This window comes from Halichoerus grypus, chromosome 9 (genome assembly GCF_964656455.1).
Source record: "Halichoerus grypus chromosome 9, mHalGry1.hap1.1, whole genome shotgun sequence".
Lineage (NCBI taxonomy): Eukaryota > Metazoa > Chordata > Mammalia > Carnivora > Phocidae > Halichoerus > Halichoerus grypus.
In genome coordinates this window covers 74666910-74674031 of record NC_135720.1, presented here as the reverse complement: position 1 = coordinate 74674031, position 7122 = coordinate 74666910, and the positions used below count along the sequence as shown (strand labels likewise).

The 7122-nt window shown below is 39.6% G+C and overlaps 1 pseudogene; it reads right to left on the bottom strand.

The window, feature by feature from the left end:
* Window positions 1-3444: 3444 nt before the first annotated feature.
* LOC118527424 (ubiquitin-conjugating enzyme E2 variant 1 pseudogene) lies at window positions 3445-3974 on the bottom strand (annotated as a pseudogene).
* Window positions 3975-7122: the final 3148 nt, after the last annotated feature.

Here is a 7122-nt window from a genome sequence, read left to right as displayed (position 1 = left end):
GTTAATGTAAGTTTAATGTGGTTCACAATTTAATGTGGTTAATGTAAGAATACAGTTGTTTCTAAGGAAGTAGAGCCTTAAAATAGGACTCCCTGTAATACTTTTTGTGTAAAGTAAATATTTAATAATATGTTTTAAAGAACCTGAGGATGTTATCAAGATAGGCTTTTTTTAAAAATGGAATTTTATAAATTTCCCTACTTCTCTACCCCCATAGTCCTATTCTACTTCTGTGTCTTCTCCCAGGGAGAACCATGATACACATTTCAAGGTGACTATTTGCACACAGGAGAATTGGACTGACTGAAACATTAGGTGGGTCAATTTGCAAATATACATTTCTTTGTATGAGATAGCGTCTGTATTAAAATACAGTTAGTGAACTGTTTTCAAAGAGGACTTTATCTTTCACTTAGACATTCTCTGGTTATTCTTACAGGTCATGGCAATCACATGGCTATTAAACATTTAAGAGACATTTTAAAATTAACTCATGCATGTTTCTTGTAGATTATTTAAAAAATACAGGGGAAAACACCATAAGTTATCCTATCACTACAGAAAAAAGGCTTCAATATTGAGATAAACTGCCATTTGTTTATATCACATTGTATCTTGCCTTTTTACTTCCAGTGTTGTCAACGTTCCCCAGTATCATTAAAAACAATTTTATATCTGGTTTTAAAGTACACAGGCAATCACATATTTTACACATATAGGACATTTTTGAAATTTTAGCTAAGGTTCTAATGAACAGTGTTGTACCTCCCTGTGTTCTACAGCTTTCATTTTTCCCTTCAAGTAGATACTTGAAGGAGAATTACTGCATCAGAAGGTATAATATCTTTTTTCTAACCCCTAAAAATATTTTTGGTGTCTATCTAAATTAGGAATATTAAACATAGACCAGCATAGTTCACTATGTATTTTAAATCTCACATCAAACTTTTTACAGAGTGTTGAATGGTCTGTGAACAGGATTTTGAACAGAAAGAAACCTTAAGTTGCCAATTAACTTGTCACTGTTTTTAATCCACAATGTCTACTTTTTGTTAAAATAACAAAATTAGGGAACAGCTAAGCCCATAACCCAGTTGAAAGTGTCTGTGTATGTCTGTGCGTGTGTGTGTATGTGCACACATGTATAGGTTACAGGGTTGGGAGAGGTGGTGTGGGGTGTGGAGGAATATTGGAAATTAATTTAGCTAGTTACAAGTTAGCAAGCAGTTTTCAAGACAAACCTATGTCTTTGCCTGAATTCTACTCTTTTTAGATGATTTGTATCTGCATATTTAGAATTGATTTAGATTCCATGCATGTGATTTAATTGTCCTAATCTTACTGTTAATTTACTTTAAAATTTCAGTGAAGTCCTATGAACCATTTATTCAATAGATATTTATTAAATACTTTCTATATACCAGGCACTGTTGTTGCATTGGATTGAAAAATGAGTTTCTGACATAAAATTGTTTCTGATCCAGTAGAGGATAAGTATGATAATAGCTAGCATTTTATTGAGTGTTGAGTATGAATCAGACGTAGGCAAAACCCTTCATATGTAAGATTTTATTTCTTCTCATTTGGGAAGGACTTGAGGCTTAGCGAGGAGAGGTAACTTGCCCACTGGCAACTAGGTAGCAAGAATCAGATGTGAGATATTCATTCATTCATTCATTCATTCATGTCTGTTTCCAGGGCGCATGGTCTCAACCCTTGAGCTTTAGGAGCAATAAGATGTGAATGACTATGTTATAGGGTAGAACATGATAAAGCACTACCAGAGATTCAAACAGTGTGGTACAGGGTTCAAAGCAGGAAGAGGGTTTGTCTGGTTGAAAGACTCAGAAAAGGGTTTATGGAAGAGTTCGCTTTTAAGATGACTTTGAAGAAGGGGCAAATAGAGATGGTGAGTGGAAGAGAAAACTCAAGACAGAGGGAACAGCATAAGCACAGAGAATGGAGGCAATTAAAGACCTAGTGTGTTCTGGCCACAATAACGTTTGAAGCATTATGTTTATAAGGAGTATGGTGGAAAGTGAGACTGGAAAGGTAAATCTGTAGCTATGATAAAGAGTTTCTATTTAATTCAGTGGACAGTGGGGGAGCTATCGGAGGTCTCTGAGCAGGAGGGTGAGACACACAACTGTGGTTGTCCTCAAGAGAGTAAGAAAATACCTCCTCCTCAAATTAGTTTGAATATCAAGACCGATGATCACACACATGCATCAAGAGGGTATGAAAAGGCTTATTACTCCCATAATGGGATTTTCTGGGAGCGCAGGGCATGGCTTTCTTTTCATAGTGATTAGGGGGTGGGGCCAGAGTGAGGGTTCTGGGTCTCTGTGGCTTTAACTACCCAGCAGATGCCAAGGGATGAAACTCAGGTATTTTTATGGGCTTGCCCAGATGTGGGGCAAAAAGTGGGAAGGGAGGATATGGGGCTTGAACGTTGTCAGTATTCAGACATCACAAATGGAGTCAGATTCATTATAATTCACCACTGATGTTTGATGGATGGCTGAAATGTGCTATGTCTCATTTAATTGATTTTGAACTCATTTAAGTAAGCCATTATGACTCCCTATGAGGCTTAGAGCATGTGGCCATTAAGGTTTATTGGAGTTTCATTGGATATCTTATTCAGGAGTCTGTGGTGTGTACTTTGAGGAGAGAAATACATGCCTTGGTGGAAGAACATCAGTAATGTCTGGCACTCCGGAAGGAATAAGATGAAGCCTTTTATTTTGGCTTTAATATGGACAGGCATGCGTGACCTTGATTTTTATTGTGGGTATCTGAGGCAAGAAATTCCCACAGTTTTTCTAGCCCAAAAGAGGTAACCTTGGATAAGGAGTTGTTATTGCCATTAGTCTGAGTGGCCAGATAATTGGTAATGTCCCAAGATTCTGTAAAAACAGGCACATTGGACCAATTTTTGGCCAAACATCGTCTATTGCTAAGATGACTGCATAAAGTTTGGCCAACTGTGCTGACCCTTGAGTCTTGTCCTTAATCAAGGTTGTCCTGATTGGAGATAGCATTCGCTACCTAGAAGGCTCCATCACATGTTATGGTGATCTTACCATAGGTGAAGTAAATGAACTCCCTTTTTTGATTACTCAGTTCATCCTGAGTTTCAATCAAATACACACATACTTTCTTCAGGTGGCCAGTGGGTCTGGGAGAGGAATGACTTTCTGTAGCACCATTACATCTGGCAAGAGACTAAGGTCCGGGGAAGCCAATTCCTCCTACAGAAGGCCAAGGTTTGGCTCTATCTTGTAAGTACCATTTCCATTTTATTTATTTATTTATTTTTTGTTATAGCACAACTTACATATTTCAAATGGACAAAAATTAATATCCTTTAGAGTATCTTAAGATAAATTGCCTTTGAATGGGAGCTTTCTTTCCAGTACTTTGAGGTCTATAAGACGTATCTAGAAAATGTACTACTGTGGAAAATGACTGCTTAAATCGAATAGGGGGGAAGGGGGGGGTCTGTGGTTTCTCTTTTTGATTAATTGCTGTAACACTGTCCTTCAGGTGGCTGAGGGAGTTTCATGTTTTCTTTAGACATCATTAGGCGCCGGAGCTCTTGCAGGACAGCTTTGATGCTATATGAATTCTGCCATTTTGCTAGCACTGATATGGCTCTTGGGTCCACCACTCTATTAGAACTATTAACTCCATTCATATTAATTTTTGTTACAAATCTTACAAAGGAGGGTGCTTCTGGGTATTTAGGTCCACATTCTATTTTAAGGCTGTATATTTGGTTTTCATAAATTGTTCTTGGAGGCCCAATTATCATCCCTGTCCATCTTGTGTCATGTCTTCATCATCTGCTAGAACCCAGCTAACTGTGCCATCTCCTACTCCTCTCTGGCCTTCTTCCAGTTCTTCCAACAGTCGAAAATTGCAAGGGACTTTTACTCCCGAGCCTGTGGTAGCTGCCATCTTGCATCGCTGTCGCTTACCATTTCCATTTTAATAAGGAGACCTCTGTGACTGTGCCCAGTCTGCTGGGTGCTGCCTCAGTGATCCAAGGCATAGGGGGCAGCTGGGTGTGGAGAGTCATGGACTGAGGGCCTTTGTTTCCAGAAAAGCCCAACATGCAGCCACCAGTTGATGTTCAAATGGTGTGTAGCTGGAGGTAAGGAGGGCAGCTTCTTATAGGAGAGGCTCATGGGCAACTTACTGTCATCATAGGTGGGCCAGAGACTCTAGGAGGCATGAGAGGAGGTTGCTAATGCCTCTAAGTGAAGGAGTCCCTGGAAAACATTAATGGGAGTGCCTATTATAATGTACTTTGGACAGATTCTAGAGCCTTTCATTGGAGGGGACCCTATTCAAGGCAGGCCAATTTGCACGTAACAGCATAAATGAACTGAAGTAAAATTTGTAAAGACTCTTCCTCCCACAAGTGGCCATGTGATGGGCTTGTATACTGCATAGAATATCAGTCTTCCCCTGAGCACTCTAGAGTGGGATCTATACAACCAATGGTCACAGGGTAAGAGCTGTCCCCCAGAGCCTAGTGTAGGTCATAGAATTGGGACACATGATTCAGTCCAAGACATACTGATCGATCTGGGCCAAGACACATGACCTAGCACCACTTTAAGGAGATCTGTGACACCACCCCAACCCCAATCCCATAATCCTGTACCTAAACTCTAATTATTGAAACTTCCAATTTAGGTTAAATCTGTAAACAGAAACTCTAGGACTCAGCAGAGGCAGCACTGCCACGCACAACTCAAAGCATAAGCTTGACAACAGGCAACAGTGTGGTTCCAAGTGCATGCTCCCCAGCTCGCATCAGAGTCAGTGAGTAAGCCAAGAGCAAAGGAAGGAAGACTCCCTTCAAAGGTGGTCATGCGGTCATCAACTACACAACACTGCTTGCTGCTCCAGTTGTTTTTGGTTGCCCCACGGAGGCTGGGATCAACCTCCCCACCCTCAATTGGTTTGGGTTTTAAGATTTATGACACCACACACAAACCCCAAGAGAGTATGAAAAGGTTTATTACTTACATAATGGGACTTCCTGGAGAGAGCAGACATCTAAACTGGTCTAGAATGGCTTAGGCAGAGAGTATCTCTGATTTTTATTGTGGTTAGGGGGTGGGGCCAGGGTGAGGGTTCCCAAAGTTTGTTTGGACTCCCTCCCCGCCGCCCCCCCCCCACCAAGGGAAGGAATGCTGGGGTCTTCTTATTGGTTTATGCAGATGTGGGGCAAGAGAGGAAGAGTGAGAAGTGGGGCTTGAAAGTGTCAGAGGTCAAATATTAAAAAAAATGGAGTCAGACCTCTTTACTACCCTTTTGCTCCAGGAAGAATAATCTCTGACAGTGATGAAGGGAGAGACAGCAGACAAGTGACAATTTCAGTAGTTAGGTAAGAGGATCCTTTATATTGGTTTTTCACTCAAATTTAAAAAAAAATTAAAAACTTCCCTGGTCAAGTCTAAAAATGCTGCCACTACTTAGCAGGTCAGCTCTCAGGGCCAGTTGTTCCGACCTCTGAAGGAATGAATGGAGAGTGGCTATCCGTAACAGTCAGAGCATTCCATACTCTACCCTTTTTTTTTCTCTTCCATCCTTTGATAGATGTTCTAATGAGAATGAATTTACCAGAGAGATTGCTTGAACAAATCTGCAATCTTAGTAATTTAATGTTGGCTAATCAAATTAAACTTTGGGTGGTATTATGCTTTTTTTTTTTTTAAAAGATTTTATTTATTTGAGAGAGAGAGAAAGAGAGCACAAGTGGTGGAGGGAGGGGCAGAGGGAGAGGGAAAAGCAGAATCCCTGCTAAGCCAGAAGCCCAAAGTGGGGCTGGATCCCAGGACCTGAGCCAAAGGCAGACGCTTAACTGACTGAGCCACCCAGGCACCCTGTATGTTCTAATGGTTTTTAGAGTAAATTGGTCACATATAGGTAGGGTAGTTTTAAATTAGCTTTATATTATGTACCGCAGAGACATTTTGTATTACTTAAGGAAATGATTCTTATTTAATAAGAGACATATTTCATAATTCATTATGTCAAATTAATATGCCCCAGGCACCATTCTAAGTGCTATATTAATATTAAATCATTTTGTCTTTTTAATGGGACATAATGGAACAACGTGGTATAGATGAGGAAAGTGAGTCAATGTTGAAGGTTAAACAATCTGCTTAAGTTCACACAACTAGTAAGTGGTACAGCTAGGATTTGAACCCCAGGTCTTAAAGTTTAAATCTGGCTCCAGAGTCCACATCTTAACCACTGTGCTATATTGTTTCTCACAAGTACCACAATAACCACAATGCTTTATATTCTTAGAGAAATTAAGAATATAATACATTTCTCTCCTTAACAAGGATAGTATATGGGATTCTTGGGTAAGTGACCCACCTAAGTTAATTTCAATTTCCAAGTCTTTAGTTTATTATTATTATTTTTTAAGATTTTATTTATTTAGTAGACAGAGAAAAAGCAAGAGAGAGAGGGCACAAGCAGGGGGAGTGGCAGGCAGAGGAAGAGGGAGAAGCAGGCTCCCTGCTGAGGAGGGAGCCCCATGTGGAGCTCAATCCCAGGAGCCTGAGATCATGACCCGAGCTGAAGGCAGACACTTAACCGACTGAGCCACCCAGGTGCCCCTAGTTTTTTATATTTTGATGTTCAACTCTAAACACAAAATCACTACATTTCAATGTATTTTAGATTTGCAAATCTAAAATTAAAAAAATAATAAATCACAGTAGTTTATAAAAGAATCACTTTTAGAAAAAAGAGTAGTGTCACTATTTTACTTTCAATATCTAAGTGGGTTCACAGATTTCCTTCGTGACTTTAAATGACCGGTTTTAAACTATTGGCTGCATCTACTTTTGGGAAATGCTTTCCACAAAGTGAACTTTAGTTTTGGACAATTCTGAACATCGGTATAATAAAACCAATGTAGATAAATCAGACATTTCAAGCCTTTTTTTTTTAATGTTTTGACCTTAGTTATCTGATCTGAGGTCTGCATTTCCATTTGAATCAGATGGTTGTGAAATTCTGTTAGAGTTTAGAATAATTTGTCATGTCTTTTCAACTTAATCTTGGCTGGACAATTGCCCTCTG